Source organism: Diabrotica virgifera, chromosome 2 (genome assembly GCF_917563875.1).
Source record: "Diabrotica virgifera virgifera chromosome 2, PGI_DIABVI_V3a".
Classification (NCBI taxonomy): Eukaryota; Metazoa; Arthropoda; class Insecta; order Coleoptera; family Chrysomelidae; genus Diabrotica; species Diabrotica virgifera.
Window position 1 is genome coordinate 219,316,085 of NC_065444.1, and position 23,661 is coordinate 219,339,745.

Sequence of the window (23,661 nt, forward strand, 5' to 3'; positions counted from 1 at the left end):
TTTTTCTATTTTCTGTCAGCAGTAGAATGTATTTTGAGTTAAATAAATTACATACATTCTTCTTTTTGTGTCAATTAATTTAATTAAAAGTAATTTTTCTTGGACACCCTGTATAAATAAATACACTCACCGGCACGAAAAACGGGCACCCCAAAAATGGGTCTTTTTTGATGTCTCGTATACTCGTATCTCCTAAACCTGTTGTCCGATTTAAGTAATTTTTTTAATTTGTTATAGCCTTATTCTTTAACAATATCGCTGTAATAATATTGTTACCAAACAGGTAAATTTTCATTGTATACCGGGTGTACCAATCAATCTGGGTTTTTTCTCAATTTTCACAACACCCTGTGGAATATTCTAGCCTTTATAAAATATTGAAATTAAAACCCAACTATAGCCCCAGGTTTTCTTAACCTTCTGTTTTTTTATTTATTAGTACACGACCCCTGTTCCCCTGTAAAGTGGAAGGGAGGGGGTTGACAAATGACAGAAGTATGTACCGTAAAAATGTGTCCCCCTTAGATCAAATATCGACCTGTTTCTTCATTTCCTTAAAATCTAATAAATACTGCCAAATATCAAGGTGGATTGTTTTCATTGGTCCACCCCAAGGTTAATAGATTAGGGCGTAGGTTGTCTCATAACTGTAGACCAATCAAAGGCTGGCTTTTTAAAGGCGGGAATACGTCATCCGTACGACAATTTTAAAATTGTCATAAGAGTCAATGCTAATAAAAGGTTCAAAAACTTAGGTTTTGCAATATATTTTGAGATTTTCTTGGGTATAGGTATATTAAGTGGTTCTTATATTGGTAATTATATCAATTTTTCCCTTAAAAATCAATAGTCTGCTAACAAAAAACTAGAATTCATTTAACATTTATTATGTGTGTTTTAAATGGAGAAAACAACTTAATTAGCACAAAAATCCAAAAAAATAGAAGAAAAAGTTTAAAATCAAAAATACTAATATGTAGGTACTTACTTATTATGTTTTTCGTGGAATGTGCAGCACTTTTATCATTTTTGGTGGTATGCAACAACAAACGAACGAATAATATAAATAATTTATTATTAGGTTAAAATATAAAAAAGACGTAACATAATATTAACATATTCAGACACGAGGAAATGTTTGCTACCTATTTTCTTATGTTTAGAGGCCCATTTATCTTGTAACATTTTATTATCCATTATTGTTTGATAATGTTAAGGTATTTGGGAAATGTCCAAAAACATTATTTTGTTTCCATCTGGTTCAGGAATTTTGGAGTTGCTTTTACATATAGCTATGCTACAAATGTTACCACCACTCATCTAAAAAATGTTTTATTATTATATGTGTAATATACATATTATTATGTGTAATATTATAATTTTTAAACTAACTTTACACGGTTACGAAAACACACTTCACAAGTCATTACTGCCTTTGTATAGGACCCAAATAAGTAATTATAGTAATATTGTCCTTATATGCTTAAAAACTCAACAAATATTAAACAAATAAACGATATTATAAGAAAATTCCACAAAAATATACGGAAATATAACCACAAACAACTGTCAAACTTGACTTTGTCGTACGAGTGACGTAGGCATTCCCCTCCCTCTCGCTTCCGCCCACATAGTTATGAGATAACCTAACCCCTATCTATGAACCTTGGGTCCACCCTACAGAAGAATAGCAACTAAAGTTGAAACGTCAAACATCAGAAATTACCATAAAACGAAAAAGTTGACATAAACAAGCGTAAAGTACAAAAAATCACTTGCAAAACTAGAGAAGACAAAAACTGCAACTTAAAATGGTATACCAAATGAATTATTGAACTATGGAGGAGATGCAATGACGGATCAATAACCGACATTTATTTATAAGAATATAAGTAAAAGATACAAGAAAATATAAGAAAATTAGAGGACAATCAAGCTAATCCTGTTATTCAAAACGAGTGATTAAAAACAACCAGAAAAATACATAGATATTTTAATAAATACAATATTCGTCATAAAACAGATTATATTATAGTACAATGAGATGAGAACATTAAGAGAGAGAACAAGAATTTAAAAGAGCAAATACAGGAAATACATCAAAGACTGCGAGTACTGGAAAATTCAGAAGAAAAGATGGAAAAAATTGAAATAGTTCATTCTTTCACGGTTTTTGCTCTAAATTTTAAAGAACCGCTTGGATTGACATGAAATTTGGCGTACGCATAGCTTACATGTCAAAGAAAAAAAGTGATATTGTGCCGACGTGTGCTTTTGCCCTGGGGGTGACTTTCACCCCCTCTTGAGGGTGAAAAAATATATGTCCAAAACAACTCCGGAAATGGGTAAACTGACTAATTTTAAGTAACTTTGGTTCTATAGAGCTTTTTCGCCAAGTCAACACTTTTCGAGTTATTTGCGAGTGAATATGTTCATTTTTCAACAAAATAACCACATTTTTAGACGGTTTTTCGCAAATAACTCAAAAAGTAAGTATTTTGTCGAAAAAACCGTTCTTGGCAAAAATATAGCCTATAAAAAAGTAAAAAAAATGGTGTACGCGTTAGGTCTCTGAATCTCGTAGAACCAGAGTTATAGCCAATGAAATATAGATTCATATTCACCAAATTTCAAATAGAATATTTCGACGTGAAATATCCAAAAAATTAAGCACTTTTTGGGGAAAATCCATTTTAACTTTTTTAAAGTGTTTAAAAAAAGCTTTATTTCTGTTTTTACGAAAAGTTTCTAGCATTAAATTTAAGCAAGTTACGCTCAAAATAAAGTTGGTCCCTTTTGTTTTTGCAAAAAAAAAATCGGGAAGACCACCCCCCAATTAGCAAATTAAATGAAATTAATCGTTGCCGCTCCATAAATTATTTTACTTATATTGTGTTTATATGATCTGTAAGTTTCATCCATTCAAAGTGTTTATTTTTGAAAAAATTTGGTTTCAAAGTAAAATTTTTAAAAATTTAAATTTTGAAAAATATGCTTTTTTTCAAAATAACTTAAAAATTGTTAGATACCAAAAGTTTCGAAATATAAAAAAGTCAGATTTGCTTTTCTGAATATCATGTATTTTTTTGTTTTTCTGTTAGACAAAAATTGATCAAGATTTGGTGTTTCTAAGTTTGCATACATTCGTGATCAGTGACTCGTTCAACCCCTTTTAACTACAGCCGTTTCAATAATAAGGACTTTGAACCGATGAAACTTACAGATCATATAAACAATATATACACGAGTCAAGAAACTTGTGAAGTCGTTACGATTAAGTTCATTTAAGGTACTAATTAGGGGGTGATTTTCTCGATTTTTTTACCAAAACCAAAAGGGACTAACTTTATTTTGAGCGTAACTTGTTTAATTTTGATGCTAGAAATTTTTTTTATAAAACAAAAATAAAGCTTTTTTTAAACACTTTAAATAAGTTTAAATGAGTTTTCCCCGAAATGTGCTTCATTTTTGGTTATTTCACGTTAAAGTATTCCACTTGGAATTTGACGAATATGAACCTATATTTCATTAGCTATAACTGTGCTTCTACTAAATAAAAAAACGTGATATATTCACTATTTTTTTAAATTTTTTATAGGCTATATTTTTGCTAAGAATTCTTTTTCGACAAAATACTTACAATTTGAGTTATTTGCGAAAAACCGTCTAAAAGCGTGGTTATTTTGTTGAAAAAATGAACATATTCACTGCCAAATAACTCGAAAAGTATTGACTTAGTGAAAAAACTCTATAGAACAAAAGTCACTTTAAATTAGCCAGTTTACCCATTTCCTGACTTTGTTTGGACGAATATTTTTTAACCCCCAAGAGGGGGTGAAAACCACCCCCAGGGCAAAAGCACATATCGGCACAATATCACTTTTTTTCTTTGACTTGTTAGCTGTGTGTATGCCAAATTTCATGTCAATCCAAGCGGTTCTTTAAAATTTAAAGGTTTTGCAATATTTTACCGTTAATGAATGGACTAAAAGGAGAAACAGAAAAAATAATGTAATGATATCCGGATTCCAGATGCATGGAAATACTGAGGAAGAAGATATCACCAATATAGAAGAATTCATAAAGAAAAACTTGTAAATAGATGTGAAAATTAAAAGCTTGGCCAGTATAAATGAAAACCGATGCATTATCGAGCTAAATTGCCTTGACAAGAAGATATAAATAATGAAATGCAAAGCTAAATTGAAACATGTAAAAACGGCTAAAGTATACATAGACAATGACCCAACAAAAACAGAGAGGAAGATTCAAAATAAGATTAGAGGAATGGCTGAAGAATATAAACAAAAGGATAAACGAGTCAATATTGGTTATCAAAAAATATATGTCGATGGCGAAAAGTATGTATGGAACATAAAAGGGGACAAACTAGAGAAATACAACAAAACAAATAATTATAAGCCGCCAAAAAACGGATCAACTTAGAGAAGACCAAAATAGAGAAGGGAAAAATGGAAACGGACTGACAAAGACACGGTTTACGAGAGAAAACAACTAAAGCACTAGAAAACTACTTGAAGTTGGCAACTTGGAATATAAGAAGTCTAAATGGAAAAGAACATGAATTGACCCAAGAATTTATCAAAGCCGAATTAGAATTTCTAACCATAACTGAAACTAAGAGAAAGGGCACGGGTAAACTAGAGTTGGATGAAGGACACATGTTAATCTATAGCGGAGTATAAACAGCCAAAAGAGTGGAAATAGGAGTGGGTTGTATCATACACAAGAAATTCAAAGACCAAGTATATCACTGGGAAGCACATTCAGAAAGAATATTGACTATTGAAATCAAAGACAAGTATAAGAATAAATGGTCAATTATAGCAGCATACGGTCCAAGTGAAAATGAAAAAGTAACCGCCAAAGATGAATTTTGGAATGCTCTAACGTTGGCCATGGAAAACTGCAAAGGAGAACTATATGTTGCAGGAGATGTCAATGCCAAAAGAACTTCTTCTGGAAATACTTCATAAAAGCTGGAAAGAAGGATTAATACCAAAAGACTGAGAAATAGGAATCATATTACCGATCCACAAAAAGGAGATACTAAAGATTGCAATAACTACCGAGGAATTACATTGTTGAGTACAGTCTTGAAAGTGTATGAAAAAGTATTTGAGAACAGATTGAGACCAATTATTGAACCTACATTAGAAGAGTCTCAAAGCGGTTTTAGGACAGGAAGAAGCGTCTAGGATCATATATTTGCAATAAATCAGATCATTGATAACGTTTTAAAGAGGAAATAAAAAGCGTATTTTGCATTTATGGATTAAGAAAAGGCTTTTGACACAGTACCCAGGAACAAAGTTTGGGAAAGTCTTAATAGAAGAGGAACTCCAGAGAAGCTACTAACAGCCATACGAAGCCTATACATGAAAAATGAAAAATACATCGCGACTAAAAACATAAAATCACAAAATTTTAAGACTGCTAACGGACTACGGCAAGGAGTTGTAATAAGCCCACTACTTTTCAAAGTTTTTATGGATGACATCATTAAAATATGCAATGATAGAACTCACAAACTATATATTGGAGTAAGAAATCTGCAGCATGTAGAAATATCTGAATGCGCCTTTGCCGATGATGTAGTAATCATGACTGGAAATGAAAAAGACCTACAGAAGAATATTACAATCTGGAATGAAGTACTAACAGAAAATAATATGAGAATAAATGGGAAGAAAACGAAAGTTATGACGATAGCAGAAGAAAAGCAAAATTTGAGAATAAAGTTAGAAAACCAAGAAATAGAGCAGGTTAGCCAATTCCAATATTTGGGAGTAATAATAAATGAAAATGGAGGACAAGAAATCGAAGTGAAAGAACGAATAAATAAAGCAACGAAATTGTACTTCGCTATAAACAATACATTTATAAATAAAAAAGAAGTGTCTAGGAAAACCAAAATAAGTGTGTATAAATCAATGTACAGACCAGTACTCACCTATGGATGTGAATCCTGGGTGTTAACAAAAAGAATAAAAAGTCAAATACAAGCTGCAGAGATGAAATACTTAAGAAGAGTTAGAGGAGTGGCTAAAATGGATAAGATGAGAAATCAGCAAATAAGAAATGATTTAAAAGTCCAACCAGTTTTAGAATTTATAGAAGAGAGACAGCTTAGTTGGTGGGGGCATCTCCAAAGAATGGACGGCAAGCGACCAACAAGAACAATATGGGAAGCAAGAAGCGACTCACGAAGAAGAAGAGGAAGACCAAAAGAAGCATGGGATGATGGGATAGCAAAAGTATTGAAGAATCGTGAGCCCTGGTGAGAATCCAAGATATTAGCTAGGAACAAAAAGGAATGGAGCAGATTTGTACATAATAATTAAAGAGTAGTTTGTTATCCCTTAACCTTACGGTAGAAGGGATTATGATTATATATATTAGAGTACAATTAAAATGCTTGCCTATGTTTAATCAACTTGAAGAACGCATTTGACAGAGTAGACTTAAAGATGTAATACATACATATCATGTATCATAAACACATCTCGCTCGATATTATAAATAATTGTAAACGTCTATCTATCAAAACAATAAGATGGAAGTCAGTATAAGACCAATAATAACATATGCATCAGAAACAAGACACGATACAGTGAAAACATAAAGAATAGTGGAAACATCAGAAATGAGAATACTCAGAAGAATTATAGGAAATATAAGGACAAAGGAGTGATGAAGTTAGAACAAAATGCAGTGCACAGGGATGGACTATACTAAAATCACAATAAAGATGCACTAGAAACAAACTAATATACATTGTAAATTATGATTTGGGAGTGCTCCTCGTAACATTCAACGTATCTTGGTTTGTTTCTTTCTGGTTAATTTTTATTATGATTGTAGTATAGTGGACACTAAATAGACAAAAAGAACGGAACAATCACATCACTAGAATGGCGGAGAGCAGAGTCATAAAATAGCAAGGGACAGATCAACACGAAACAGAAGAAGTATTGACCGACCACGAAAAGTTCAATAGTTCAGAGAAATAAGGAAAAAAATATCGTGTTGGTGACACAACCCCCTCCAGGCCGAAACCAAATTTTTTGAGTAGTATTGACATCTATAATAATAACCTATGTATATGTTTCCTTCAGCCGATTTTGATGATATACATACTTATGAACAAATGAAGATCAAAAAACGGTAAATTTTCGCTTTTTTCGTCTATTACCAAAAAGTTAAGCATTAAACAAATTTGAGAGTAAGAAACTCATAAATTGTATAAAAAACTTCAATATGGCGTTCGCTGAATATGTCTATCCTTATTGGATGCTTAGAAAATTGCAAAATAAATCATAAATTTTGAGTTTTTATAAATATTCATAACTTATGTAAAAAATTAACTTAGAACCTCCTTATTACACGAAATGCTGAGACTTCTGGTTCTTAAACCATATCCTAAATTTCAAAGCAATTGGTCAAATAGTTTAGAAGTTATTTAATTTGTTAATACCAAATTAATTTTTTTTTGCAACACTATAAGTCAGAAAATGATGAAGTTACAGTAATACTTTGGATAGTTTATGAAAGAAGAATATTTACACTATTAATTTAATTAAAAAAAATGACAAAAAATAATTTTAAATATTGCAAAATTATTTTGCAAGAACATGTGAATTAAAAAAAACGGGGGGCTAACTTCGTCCCTAATTGTCCTAGTGCAATTGTTTTTCTTTCTAAATGTGTATAAAAATTTAGTCTTTCTAAATAAGAAAAAAATTTTTCTACGGGTAACGGTTAAAAAGTTATTCTAATTGTTTATAAGTAAGCAAAAATCGACATATTTTTGCAAAATAATTTTACACTGTTTAAAATTACTTTTTGTCATTTTTTTTAATTAAGTTAATAGTATGAATTTTCTTCTTTCATAAACTGTCCGAAGTATTACTGTAACCTCATAGTTTTCTGACTTATAGTGTTGGAAAAATAATTAATTTGAAAAAAACAAAATAAATAACTTTTGACCAATTGCTTTAAAATTTAAAATATAATTTAAGCACAAGAAGTCTCAGCATTCCGTGTAATAGGAAGATTCTAACTTAATTTTTACATAAGTTATGAGCATTTATAAAATCTCAAAATGTATGACTTATTTTGCCATTTTCTAAGCAACATATAAGGATAGATATATTCAGCGAACGCCATATTGAAGTTTTTTATATGATTTATGAGTTTCTTATTCCCATATTTGTTTAGAATGCTTCACTTTTTAGTAATAGACGAAAAAAGCGAGAATTTACCGTTTTTTGACCTTTATTTGTTTATAACTATGAATATCATCAAAATCGGCTGCAGGAAACATGGTCCTAGGTCAATTGCTCGAATGCAATTGCTCGAAAATCAATTGCTCGACATGAAAATTGCTCGAAATACAAATTGCTCGAATAAAATAAAATAAAATAAAATAAAAAAGAGAAGTATATATCTAAAATATTTATTCACAATAATCCACAAAATATCCACAAAATATCCACAAAAATCCAATACATACCCAATAAAGAAACATTGGTAATGGGTAAGCATGTTAATGGGTATTTAATGATTTTAATCTTACCTAATATCTGGAAATTATTATATTACCTAATTATCATAATGAGAGAAAATCAAAACCGTTATTTTTCTTATTATTTTAAAAGTTCAAAGGTAGTTTAGATTTGTAATAAATACTTTTTCAGCATAAATTAATATACTATTATAACCATATATTGGTAAGACCCCATTTTAACAGTCCCCGTTTCAGCGGTTCTCGATTCCACCGACCCTTTTCAGCAGTCCCCGGTTCAGCGGTACCCATTTCAGCAGTCCCCGTTTCGGCGGTTCTCGATTCCACCGACCCGTTTCAGCGGCGTTTGGTTCTGCAGCATGCCGTTTGAGAGGCATCGTTCAGGAAAATGAGTAAAAACAGGACCCTCTTGGGGACAGTAGTTTTAACAATAAAAAATGAATTTTATAAAATAATAAATAAACAATAAATTGTCCCAAATCACCCTATATATAGCTTTGCAATTGCATAAAAAGTAGGGTAATATAGTACCTAAATAATTTGCAAAATTTTTTTTAGATTAATTCATGCAATAGTTTTTATAAAATTGTAAAAGTTTATCCTAGAGGCTAAATATTTATAACATTATTCTACATAAACCAATTTACTTAGGATGATTCTGCGGGTACCTATCAAAAGAGGGAGAGCGGGTTTATCAAATCAATTTGTTAGAATTAAAAAAAAATAGTACATTGTTTACCGGGTAGGAAAAGCTTAACATTCCTGGACGATTGTGAAGATTGCTAAGTCGAGGCACAAGCCGAGACTTAGCAACACAGAGTCCAGGAATGTGGCTTTTCCTACGAGGTAAACATACTATTTTTCCGCAAATCGTTTAAAATTCGACAGATATTGATTGATTTAAAAAAAACGCGATAATTTTATTCCCAAATAAATGGTGCTTTGAAATTCCTAATAAAATTACTTGGGTTTCTATGGAAACGTATTGAGGTTGAATTGTCAAACTTGACGCTTATAAATTTAATTGCTGGTGTTCTCGAAAGTAAAATGATAAGTGATGATGAAATTTCCATTCCTGGGACTCCTCCAGAGCTGGTTGAGGCAGTGAATACTGCTTCATTAGAATTATTGCCAAAGAAATCAAGAGAAAAGTACGAAAATGCATACAGACGTTTTATGGATTATTAATAATTTTCTATCATTTATGTAGAACACTAACAACTGTACGGAAATATCATTTCCTTACAGTAAGGAATAGCTATTTGTATAACAAGGGAGGAAAGTGTTACTTTTCCTCCCGAGAATGAAGTTTACTGCCCGACGCGTAGCGGAGGGCAGTAATCATTCAAGGGAGGAAAAGGCACTTTACTCCCATGTTATACATATGGTTTTTCCACCTTCCTCAAATAACAAGTCATTTTTTCATCTTTACTTAATTTATTTATGTAACTAACCAACAAAATTTATTAGAACTAAAACTAACAAGTAGGTACAATATAACTGTCAACTGTCAAATATAAGTCAAATTATTAATGTAAACATTGTTAAATCAAAATAACAATTTACTGTTTTTTACCAGTCTGCAAAATACAGGATGTTTTATAAATAAACGTTAAAATGTATAGATACTTCGTAATAGAAAATAGATATTGTACAGGGCGTCAATAAGTTATATTTCATGAATGAAATACCATTACGTCACTTTTACTTTTCCTCCCTAGGGAGGAAAAATATTTTCCTCCCTAGGGAGGAAAAGTACAACTTTGCTCCCTACAATCAGGTCCGGAAAAGTATGCTTTAGGTAGAGGTAGGTGGAAAATGACATTTCCTTACAGTAAGGAAGTCCTGACTTTTTCTTCAAGAAATTTTGACAGGAATGTCAAAATTTCCTGGCGATTTGCGGAAAAAATATTTTTTCTACTAGCATGCGGAAAAATTAATTACTTATCATTGTCATATTATTATTTTCTTATTGAGACCGCTCTATTGGGGACCGCTGAATCGGGCACCGCTGAATCGGGGTACCGCTGAAACGGGGACCACTGTATTGAGACCGCTCAATCGGGGACCGCGCTTATGGGGACCGCTGAATAGGGGTGAAACCTATATATTATGTGACATATCACATACAATAATTTGTCCTAATTCAAGAATCTTTCTTATATGTCTATATTTTGTATTATTTTGAATAAATATTTTAGATATATAATTTTCTTTTTTATTCGAGCAATTTGTATTTCGAGCAATTTTCATGTCGAGCCATTGATTTTCGAGCAATTGCATTCGAGCAATTGCATTCGAGCAATTGACCGGTTACCAGGAAACATTATTAATATAAATGTCCATACTACTCAAAAAATTTGGTTTCGGCCTGGAGGGGGATGTGTCACGAGAAAAATCTTAATTCTCTGGACTAGAAGTGCCAATCTTCCATAGAGGTAACCATAACCATCCTATGCTGGATGGTTTCAAGCAAAATTTCTTATATAAATGAATATGAAGAAGATTATTCGATTTTTATGGCTCTTCTATATTTCGTTACCATTTTTACTGTAATGTCCAGCACGAGCAACTTTTCTTACTAGAGCATCTGTAATAATCCAGTTTTGTTCCAACTAGGGATGGCGGTTGTCGAGAAAACACCGGTTTTCGGTTATACCAGATTTTTTTACCTACGGTTTAACCTGGTGGTTATAACTGGTCAAAAAAACCGGTTATTCCAAAAACCGGTGTTAGGTTTTTAAGCCATAGCCAATACCCAATAGGATACATTTATATTGCACTTTAGTTTGCGATACTAGATTCAAATCGATATCAGTCCATATCAGTATAGAAATCAGTCATCATTTTTGTAAAATCGATTTCAGTTAGCTTAAAGTTTCTCATTAATGCGCGGGGGGCGAAAAATTTTCCCAATTTTTACTCTGAATTTAGTATTTTTTTCACTTTTCCGGTTTTTCACCGGTTATTACTTTAAAAAGAAAAAACCGGTTAAAACCGGGACAAAAAAAAAACAACTGGAAAAACCGATTGTTTCAGAGGAAAAACCGGTTTTAGGTTATAACTGGTAGGTTTTTCCCATCCCTAGTTCCAACTTATTTTTTCGGACTTGAATTTATTGTAATTATGAATTTTGGTAGGGTTTCTTATTCAAAAAGAAAATTTTAAAAACATCTTTAAACGTCGATGTTTTTGTATAACTACATATTATTACTATACATTTCAGGTAACGATTCCCGAACCCTAAAGTGTTTTATTTATAGTCCTACTTCACGCTTCATCGTTTTTCAGTCGGGATGCTTTAAATCGCTTACCTAATTGATGAATATGTGGTACAATAAATACATCGCTTCAGGTAATCCGGTTTCCCTTTTTTTCAACCGCATTCGTACAACTGGTTTTATCATCATAAATCAGACATTAACATTGAGCATAAATTTCTTGCAACATAATTGTTGATATTCATACACGCATACGAGACATAAACATCCATGCCGTCGAATAGTTTGATCTTTATCTGTTCATCGTGATAAAGGCTATAATAGTTTCCTGTATATATGTTATGTTGTGTGCGCTTACTGATTCCTAGAGAATGTACTTAAATCCGTGTCCACAGGAATGTAACGGAGTTTAGATCGAATTACAGATTAAAAACTGTCACTGAAACATGTCAGTGATGTTTGATGTATACGGAACGAAGTAGATAAAATAGTAAAAGCAATGGTGCCTTATATACAATAATTTTAAAACTTTTCTTTGTCAAAAGATTGTCCTTTGTAAGAATGGGATGATACCTTAAATTCTGCCAAATATCCTTTGCCTGATGTATAGGGTGACCGGAAAGTCCCTTTACACTAAAAATAATAATGTTTCAACACCGCACCAACGTTTGTTGGTATTCCTGAGCATGCACAGCATCAAGATCACCTGTTCGGTCACGCATACAGACAAAACAATCTTAAACCGTGGATTAATCAAACGACAACAGAAAAAATTAATCACAAACGACATCTCTGGCGGAAATTTAAACAGACCGGGCTTTACAGCGATTTTCAAAACCACCGCAGATTTTCAAATAACTTACAAACATTTCTAAAAACTTTAAGACGTAATTTTGAAACAAGTGTTATTGAAAGCGGTAACATTAAAAAAGTTTACAAATATGTAAGATCCTCATTGACATCTAAAGTGTCCATACCTTTACTACAAAAACCTAATCAGACTTTATGCTCTTCTGACACAGATTCTTCCGAAACCCTCTCCTTAGCATTTTCACAGGTTTTTACTAAAGAATCGAATGATGGCAATCTACCTCCTATTAGGTGTAACCGTGTCGGCGCATCCTTAGAGCAAGTCGAATTTACAGTGGATCATGTCAAACAACATTTAATGAAACTTCGCACAGTCGCTTTACCTGGTTTAGATGGTTTAACACCAAAAATGTTAAAAAGATGCGCAGACACGCTTGCAATATATTTAACGTTAATTATGCAGACTTCTTTTACCCAGAATTCCTTACCCCCTAGTTGGAAATTAGCATCCGTCACCCCTATTTTTAAAAAAGGCAACAAACTCGATCCCAACAATTATCGTCCGATTAGCTTGCTGTCAGTAGTTGGTAAGGTCATGGAAGCCATTATTTCCGAGGAGATGACTAAATTCCTTCTCCAGGAACATGTCATTCCAACACAACAACATGGATTTGTGTCTGGCCGCTCTACTCTAACCAATCCCCTACATTGTGTTAACGACTGGACGCTATCCCTTAACAGTTCGCAGCCGGTCGACGTTGTTTATCTAGACTTCTCTAAAGCCTTTGACCGTGTCCCTAAGCGCAGACTTCTACATAAGTTAAAACATTTCGGAGTTCGCGGTACTTTACTTCGTTGGATAGATGATTTCCTGACAGATCGACATTACAAAGTTAGAGTTGGCGAATCTTTCTCACAGGACAAGTTAGTGGAAAGTGGAGTGCCTCAGGGTTCTGTCCTCGGACCTCTGCTTTTTACGGTTTATACCAGCGATGTTCCTTATTATGTTTCCAGTAAAATATCGTTCTATGCTGATGACACAAAAATATATGCCAATCCTATGACAAACCAGTTAACCCTCCAAAGGGACTTGGACTCTATCTTTACTTGGTGTTCCCAATGGTTACTACCCTTAAACGCGGAAAAATGTGTAGTGCTTAGAATTGGTAAAAATAACCCACTTGTGCCGTATTTTGTTAACGGGCGACCATTAGATTCAGTGTTCTCGTATAACGACCTTGGTGTTATCGTAAACAGCAGTCTAACATGGTCCGACCACATTACTTCTATTTGTAAACGTGCGAACTCCAGACTATATCTAATTCGGAGGTGTTTTGCGAGAGTTTCAATGCAGTCATTCTGTAAACTTTACACTATTTACGTAAGACCGATTCTTGAATACGCTGGTCCAACGTGGCATCCTGATTTGGTTCGAGACAAAACATTGTTGGAAAACGTCCAAAGAAAAGCAACTCGAATTCCATTGGGACTGAGAAGACCCTCCTATGCAGAGAGACTTAGTATGGCCAATTTAACTTCCTTCGAACTTCGTCGACAACGTGGAGACTTAATAACCACTTTTAAAATATTAAAATTCAGTTTCGGAAATCTCGACGAAATGTTTACTATAAACCAAGATGAACGCCTCAGAGGTCACCAGTTCAAACTTAAAAAAGAGAACTTTTCTACGAGATCAAGGCAGAACCTCCTACCAAATAGAGTGTTCGAGAGTTAGCATAACCTTAGTGATAACATTGTCACGGCCCCCTCTACTAACAGGTTTAAAAACAGACTTGACCGTTTCTTATTATAGCTGAACTATTTTATTTTTTTTATGTAAACAAAAATTATATCTTTTTTTTTGTTTTATATTGTATCTACTAGTAGGTTAGTTATGTAATTTCTTTGTTTTTGGGCATAATAGGGACTTGTCCCTCTGCCCTTGCTTATGTATAATAATAATAATAATAATAATAATAATAACAATAGTTGAGATTGAAACGTAATGGCGGACACAAGTGAGTATAGAATTGAGAACCGTTTGGTAGCTGCAGTGTGGATAGACGAACGTTGTCATAACAATAAACAATGGCCGATATTTTGGTTTTCAAAAACCATCAGCATCCAGACCAGACCAACTTTGCTCTCGTGGGAGAAGAAGGCTTTTTCATCGGGAACCGTTCTCGATGCACGGAACCACATGGAAAACCAATCACTCGAAAACATGTGCTGGCATTCAGGATTCCATTGAACGTTCATGGATAAAGTCGACGCGGAAACGCTCTGCGGAGTTTGGTATTGCTCGGTCAACAACGCAAGATAACACGCGAAAGGATTAACATGTGAAGGCCTTCTTTATTTTCAGAAGATGGCGCCTCATCCCATTTTGCTCTCGATGTTCGCAATCACCTGAATGAAATTTGACAGGACCGATGGATTGGGCGAGGTTCTTCAATTCCTTGGCCTCCAAAAAGTCTAGATTTGACAACGCCGAACAATGTACTGTAGGGTTTCATTAAAGAGGAGATTAGAAAACACAGATATGTTTCAAATGAGGACTTGCAAAAAGGAGTTCGCCAAGATTTTATACGTCAGTAACTCCGGACATTCTGCTTGATCGTATTCACGAGGTGGGAGAGGAAATGGGCATTAAAATAAACTCAAACAAAACCAAATTTTAGTGTTTAGTCGTGACCCACATCCCGATGCAAAGCTTCAATTAAACGGAGTCCAAGTTGAGAAAGTTCACAAAATGACATATTTGGGAACTCTGATAACGGACCAACTAGATCCAGACATAGAAATAAAACGTAGAATAGCAATGACTAAAACTACTTTTACGAAAATGAAGTCATTTCTTTGCAATAATCATCTCAGTTTAGAACTAAGACCAAGAATGGTCAAGTGCTATGTTTGGTCCATACTTTTGTATAGTGCAGAAGTGTGCACGCTAAAAGTACCGATTATGAACAGAATTGAAGCATTGGAAATGTGGATTCATAGACGGATGCTGAAGATACCCTGGACAGCAAGAAAAATTAATGAAGAAGTACTAAGGAAGGTCAACAAAGATAGAGAACTGCTAAAGACTGTTAAACATCGAAAAATGTCTTATCTGGGACATATAGTGAGGGGAAGTCGATATAAAATATTACAACTGATCCTTAAAGGCAAAATAGAGGGCCGTAGAGGTGTAGGAAGAAAACAATTTTCTTGGTTAAAAAACATTCGTGAATGGACTCAGATATCAAATCCAGGACAATAATTATTCCATATTGCAGAAGATCGAGAAGCCTTCGCAATGGTGATCGCCAACGTCGGATAATTCTGATATGGCACGTGAAGAAGAAGAAGAAGAACTCCGGACAAGCTGGGACGGATGAGCATACGAACATGGCGTCGCATCAAGTTGTGTTGCGACAATTGAGGTATGCACATCGAGATTTTAGATAAATAAATAAGTAATAAATAACTTACGTACAAAATTGTGTTATTATTTTTTCCCGTTGTAGTACAACAACAGCAATTCATTAATGTAAAGGGACTTTCCGGCCACCCTATACATATTTAGAAAATAATCAGTAATGCTTTTAAGAGGATCGGTACGTATTTTACGCTGCAATGCTATTCAAATGGGGATTCATTTTTTTCGAATCCTGAGAAAACTAATAAGTATTTTTGAAAAATTTAAACGCAGAATGAAAGAATACGTTATTAGCGAGGGCCGAAAGTCCCTGAAAACTTCTATAATGTTTATTTTAATAAGTTACAAGGGTGAAAAACTAAGAGAAAATTTAGTGTGATTTTTAATTTCAAATATCTCATTCAAAATAAACTTTTTATTTACTCTAAGGGACTTTCGGCCCTCGGTAATAATTTAGTCTTTCATTCTGCGTTTAAATTTTTCCAAAATATTTATTGGTTTTTCCAGGATTCGAAAAAAATGAACACAATGCCGTGGTAATATTTTCCAAATCTATCTTTGTCTTACAACGCACTCAGCCGAATATAATATTGTCAGCATATATTGTCAGTCAGACACTGACAATCAGTGACAATTTTAAATATTTGACATTGCATCGGGAATATTTTTAGTTTTGATTAAATATTATTGATATATAGTGTATTTGATAAATAATTGATTTAAGACGTGAACTTAATAAAAAGTTATTTATTATGTATTATTTGTGGAAGATCCAAGCAAAGAATACATCAGGATAATATATTCTGTGATGAAAGTATTTTGTTGTTAAAGATGTTCAAAATTGTAAGCGTTCCATAACAATATATTATTAAAAAATCACTTTAACACTTTTCCTCTTTTCTCGATTGAATATTAGTTTTTGTTGTACAAATAAATTATTACAATCACTGAATACATAGTAAGTGAAAAAATTATCACATTTATTAACTGAATTAATAATTTGCAATTATAAAAATAACAGTTATCCAAGAACATTTAAAACCCGTCTCTTTAAATTAATGATGACATTTTCAAGTAGAATGACATTTTAGTAATGTTTACATATCCATACCAGTGTGAATTTTACTACACGTAATTTGCCGTGTAAAGACAGAAAAAGTAGGGATACACGTAAAATATTTGCGAATTATGTACCCATAGCCTTAAGTAAGAATATCCATTTGTGCAAATCTATGATTTTTTAAATTTATTTAATAAAGAAACATGCAGGCTTTTTAATATCAAAAAACATCGATTACCAGTATTCATTTTCAGTTAGGCTTATTTGGATGTCTCTAACTATATGTGTCAGAAAAGAAAAATCTATGAACAGTGCGTATTGCCGGTGATAACATACGGAGCAGAGACCCTAACATTAACAAAAAGGTCACCACAAAATCTTAGAGTGACCCAGAGGGCCATGCCAGAAATCACAAGGAGAGAAAGAATACCAAATAATACAGTCAGACAAAGAACAAATATCAAAGACATAGTAGAACATGTAGCAAAAAAGAAATGGAGATGGGCAGGTCATGTGGCAAGAACACAGAATGACAGGTGAATTAGAAGATTATTGGAATGGCGACCGCGGACAGACACACGAAGCGGAGGTTCACCACCAACGCGCTGGAGTGACGATATAAAGACAACTGTAGCTCAAGACAGGGAGACGTGGAGAAACTTAGAGAAGGCCTACGTTCAGCAGTGGGCGATAGCGACTAGATGGTACCAAATCCTTTTTAAAACTGAGGCATTTAGGAAAAAATAAATCGATTTTTAAATACAGCGCCTATCGAATTTTTAACAATTTTTTAAATTGTGTTCGGAATGACGTCACAAAAAAGTATTCAATAGAAAAATGGGTAGAAATGCATAATTGTTATTATAGTGCATAAAATGTACCCAATAGTGCACAAACACGTCAAAATTAGTATGCTTAGGGCAGATTTTGTTATGCGGGGGTTTTTGGAGTCACTGAACATGAATACGTCATTAGAACCGACCCTCGGAACACCTGGTGCCCAGGGTCGCTGCTAGGCACGTGATCTTCTGGAATGTCAAGGCTTTCCGACACTAAATAGATGCAGAGTCCTCTGGGTCTAAAAAAATAGCAAATCCTCCCCCCAGTAATCTGTGTACATCAATTTAGTGACGAAAAGATTGAAACTTCAGAAGATGACGTGTCTTAGCAATGACCGTGGGCACCAGGTGGTCCGGGGTCCATTTTGATGAGGTATTCATAGTCTAAGAGCTAGTGAACCCTCCGACTAACGGTCGTCCTGTAAGGCTAGAAATTTTTCTAGTGATAATTCATAGCACACCAAGGCTAAAAACCATGACCTGGCAGGCATCAGCGGTGCACGTGTATCTACCAGGTGAATCGAAAAGTGCAAATTTAGGGGGTAAAATAAACTTTCTCCTGTAAGGTTTAAATTTAAGTATGTGTTTGAGTGAGTCATTTAGAAGAAATGTGTACAATGACAGGCGATTCTCAAGAGCATAAGACCTTGCCAGGCGAGGGGAAAGATTAGGGGTTTTTCCTAAAATTATTCTTTTTGCATCGAACAAATTTTTTTTAGGTTTTTTGAATCATTCCAAACAGAAAAGGTCTTTAGTGATTTTTCTATTAAGTTAATAGTTTTTGTTATATAAGCGATTGAAAATTTTGAAAATTGCGAAATCGGCCATTTTTAACCCTAAATCGGACATTTATCTAAAAATTTCAATGTTGCCAAGGTACGTAGATATTCTTTAAATATTGATTGATGAAATCCCGAAGAGTTTTTTGCAATAAAATATCGAAAACACCTTTGTTTTTTTAATTGCTAATCAAGCGGGCGTGACACTGTAGGATAAGTGAGGACGTTTGAGTTTGCATAAATTCATTATCTCGAGAATGGGCAAATTTCAAGAGAAATCCTCAGACAGGTCGATTTTTATTTTTGAATTAGGACTTTTTGGCATATATATAATACTAGTGATGTCATCCATCTGGGCGTGATGACGTAATCGATGATTTTTTTAAATAAGAGTAGGGGTTGTGTGATAGCTCATTTGAAAGGTTATTTAATTCTATATTCAGTAATATAAACATTAGCATAATTATTTATACAGGGTGCACAAAAAAGAATGTTTCTTCTATTTGTCAAATTTAATCAAAGTTAATTTAATAAAAAAAAAATTTCTGTACACCCTGTATAAATAATTATATTAATGCTTATATTAGTGAATAGAAAATTAAATAACCTTTCAAATCAGCTTTCACACAACCCCTACTCTCATTTAAAAAAATCATCGATTACGTCATCACGCTCAGATGGATGACGTCACTAGTATTATATATTTGCCAAAAAGTCCTAATTTAAAAATAAAAATCGACCTGTCTCAGAATTTCTCTTGAAATTTGCCCATTCTCGAGATAATGAATTTATGCCAACTCAAACGTCCTCACTTATACTACAGTGTCGCGCCCGCTTGATTAGCAATTAAAAAACAAAGGCGTTTCCGATATTGTATTGCAAAAAACTCTTTGGGATTTCATCAATCTATGTTTAAAGAATATATACCTACCGTGGCAACTTTGAAATTTTTAGACAAATGTCCGATTTAGGGTTAAAAATGGCCGATTTCGCAATTTTCAAAATTTTCAATCGCTTATATAACAAAAACTATTAACTTAAGAGAAAAATCACTAAAGACCTTTTCTGTTTGGAATGATTCAAAAAACCTAAAAAAAATTTGTTCGATGCAAAAAGAATAATTTTAGGAAAAACCCCTAATCTTTCCCCTCGCCTGGCAAGGTCTTATGCTCTTCAGAATCGCCTGTCATTGTACACATTTCTTCTAAATGACTTACTCAAACACATACTTAAATTTAAACCTTACAGGAGAAAGTTTATTTTACCCCCTAAATTTGCACTTTTCGATTCACCTGGTAGATACACGTGCACCGCTGATGCCTGCCAGGTCATGGTTTTTAGCCTATGAATTATCACTAGAAAAATTTCTAGCCTTACAGGACGACCGTTAGTCGGAGGGTTCACTAGCTCTTAGACTATCATATTCAACGACCTCAAAAACCCTCGAGTCGAGTAATCTGTAAGTCAACTTAGTACCGAAAACCCTCGAAACTTCAAATGACGTGCCTTATGCTGGCCACTCACTTACGGATATCGAAGAGGCCGAGCGACTGACAGGCGGTTAATTGAAGCCAAAATCACCACATACATGCAGTTTTCGTAAAGGCGTTGGCACGCTCTATCACAAAACTGCGTGTGTGTGGCGTCTCAACTGCAGTTCATTAACTACTCAAATAACGGCCTTCAGTCCTGGCCTGCATGCCATAGCCTCTTCGATATCCGTAAGTGAGTGGCCAGCATTACAGTGGCACCAGGTACTCCGGGGGTCAGTTCTGAAGGTGTATTCATGTTTAGCGACCCCAAAAATTCCCGTATAACAAAGTCTGGCCCTTACTATATTGATTTTGACACATTTTTGTACTTTTGGATGCATTTTATGCTCTGTTAATGCAAATATGCATTTCCACCCATTTTCCTATTGAATTTTTTCCTGACGTCATCCGTCATCCTGAACGGCTGAACAAAGTGCAAAAAGTTGCAAGTCGGTAGGTGATGTATTTAAAAACTCTACTTGTTCCCAGGGCCGCCGAGAGGGATGGGCGGGCCCCGGTAAGAAGTGAAGAGCGGGCCTCAGGCAAAAAGTGAAGAGCGAAAAAAATTGTTTAATTTTTATTGAAATAAAATTATCAATAATAAATAATAAGAAACATTTCCAATATAACTTGTATCAAATTTAGATTATATTTTTATAATAGTGAAAATATTTACAATATCGGTGCTTTTCGAGTTTTTTGATTGGCCAAGATGTCTATAATTTTCGAAAAATCGCATGAGTTTACCAAATCATTTTCAATATGTACACAAAGTTGCTAGGCTAGTTAACTGATCCTGTTTCATTTTAGATCTCATAGCATTTTTTATGAAAGAAAGATAGCTAAAGGAGCTTTTCCCTTTTTGCGACTTCCACCGGTAATGTGCAAAATATTCTTGACGCTATAACGACGTATAATAATGATTCCAATTTGGGATGTTTAATTTTATTAAGGGGGGTGGGTATGGTTTGAAATCAACATATCAAGCACATTTTTGTGAACTTTTTTCGAAGCTTTGGTACAATTAATTTATTTTTAAATTAAATAAACATATTAAGTACAATAAATTCAAAGAATATTTAGAAAAAAATTCAATCCAAAATATTGAAAAGTAAGCCATTGGTGACAAATTTTGACAGGCAGCTCACAAAAAATGGATTTTGCGGTGGACATCAGAACTCGTCACTAGATCATACGAAACAAAAAATTCAAAAAGATTTAATTAGCTTATGATATTCACGAGGTCACAACGTCGAGTTTTTTATTTTTAATGATTTTTGAATTTTTGGTATCACTCAGAAATCAAAAAAATTAAATATTTGGTAAAAATTTTGTGAAAATCAACAGATTTATTATTGTTGAACAAAAAATAAGCAAAAAAAGAAAAATATCTCGTCGTTCTTACCTCATAAAATGTCTCAAGAAAATATGTGCAAAATATCAGGTAGATCAGCCTAGTAGTTTTTCAGTTACAATGTCCACCGCATTTGAAAAAGCAGTTTTGAGAAAAATGCTTTTACAGTTTTGACAACTGCATCTTCATCTTCTTATTTGTCTGCCAAATCGTAAAGTGATGCACATTGGAATATGTTTTTTGAATCGAGGAGTAATCTACAAAAGAGAAGGCGAATAGTTGTTTAACGTTTCTCACTACGCTAAAGCGTGCTGGCGCGAAGTCGCGGTAAAGCGAGTCGAAGGTAGAGATATTCAACACGCTGTATCTCTGGTAATTTTACTCCGATTATTGTGAAATTTTCAGAGAGTATTCTTGAAAGTACTCACTTTTATTTGGAATAATAAAAAAAATTAAATATTTCAAACCATACCCGCCACCCCCTTAAATAAATCCATTGGAGAAAGTTGAGATTCACAATTAATATTCTCTTTGTATATTGCTCTATCGTCTTCTTTATAAACTCACTCAATATATATATATATATATATATATATATATATATATATATATATATATATATACATATTTTTCTTTATATTGCCATTATCTTCATCTCAGAATGAGAATGCTCATAACATGTTAAATAGCGAATGAATTTCAATTGCTACATTAAGTCTTCTGATTAAATTGCTTATTACAATCTATGACAATATTAAATATTTCACAGCGAAATATTGCGTCGGGCTTAAAATAATTATCAGTCGCATCAATACTAGACCCTATATTTCAAAATAGAGGTAAAGGTCATATTAAATATAGCTTAGTATTAACTAAACGCATTATGCACATAAAGTGAGGAGCAAAAAAAAACAAGGAAAATTACGTCTTTGGTCTGGTTGACGCCGGGCCCCTTACATTGCCGGGCCCCGGTAAAATGTACCGGCTGTACCCCCCTCTCGGCGGACCTGCTTGTTCCAGTTTTATTGTTCTACATGATTTAGTCTATTTTAAAACCATATTGTGTAGCTGTCAGTACACATATACTGTTTAACCACCATTTCAATCGGCTTTTAATTATTATTAGTTATTCCCATTAAATGTAGCAGTTTTAATAAAGGTGTCAACAGAAATTAGTTTAAGAACTAAAATTGAATTTATAGTTTTATAGGCAAGAAACGAAATTGACAATCTATTGTACCTTGGTAGAGCCTATTATGATTTATGGGGCAGAAGTTTGGCAGATGACAAAAAAAGATAGGAAAAGAATAGAAGTAGTAGAAATGGATTATCTAAGGAGAGCGTGTGGTATATCTAAAAAAGATCACATCAGGAATGAAGATATTAGAAGGAGGACACATACTGTATATTCCAGTGTAGATAAAATTGAAACTAGACAACTAGTGTGGTATGGTCACGTGAAACGAATGAATGAAGATAGATGGCCAAAGAAAGCTTTAAATTACATACCACACCAAAGAAGAAGAAGGGGAAGACCTTCAGTTGCCTGGGAAGAAAATGTACGACACATCATGAAAGATAGAGCCATCAAAGAAGACGAATGGATGGACAGAAAACGATGGCGGTCGAAATGCGAGAAGCGGCAGAGGCTGTAGGAACCTCGCTGATAGATAGATATAGAATTTATAGTTTTAACGTTACAGAATGTGTTCGAGATATGGACAGAAATATTGATTTATTCATTTATTGGAAGGATTACCTTCTATAAAGTACGAACTTCAGGATATTTTAATTATATTGATCTTGGTTTTCAAGCGTTTGTTCATTTTGAATGTCTATTTATATTTTGTAAATACGTAAGGTCTCGTTTTATGCGGTGGATACGTTCTACAGAAAAGCGCATATAAAAAAATCGCATAAAAAATACTTTACTTACATTGAAAAAATAGGGATACGTTCCGTAATTTTCTAAAATCACATAAAATGGTGGACGTTTATCCACCAAAAAGTGTATGTATTTGATGTTTTTTTTTCTCCATTAGACCAAATAAAATCTTAAAGAAGGAATTAAAAACGAAGACTAACGATTTGAAA

The 23,661-nt window shown here is 33.5% G+C and overlaps 1 long non-coding RNA gene across 1 annotated transcript; it reads right to left on the reverse strand.

Annotated features, from left to right (window-relative positions):
* Positions 1-1,058: 1,058 nt before the first annotated feature.
* LOC126880379 (uncharacterized) lies at positions 1,059-1,669 on the reverse strand. The gene is made up of 2 exons (XR_007696580.1): positions 1,393-1,669; positions 1,059-1,320 (listed from the first exon to the last, which is right to left on the reverse strand). It is a non-coding gene; the product is annotated as an uncharacterized LOC126880379 (long non-coding RNA).
* Between the last annotated feature and the right edge of the window lie 21,992 nt (positions 1,670-23,661).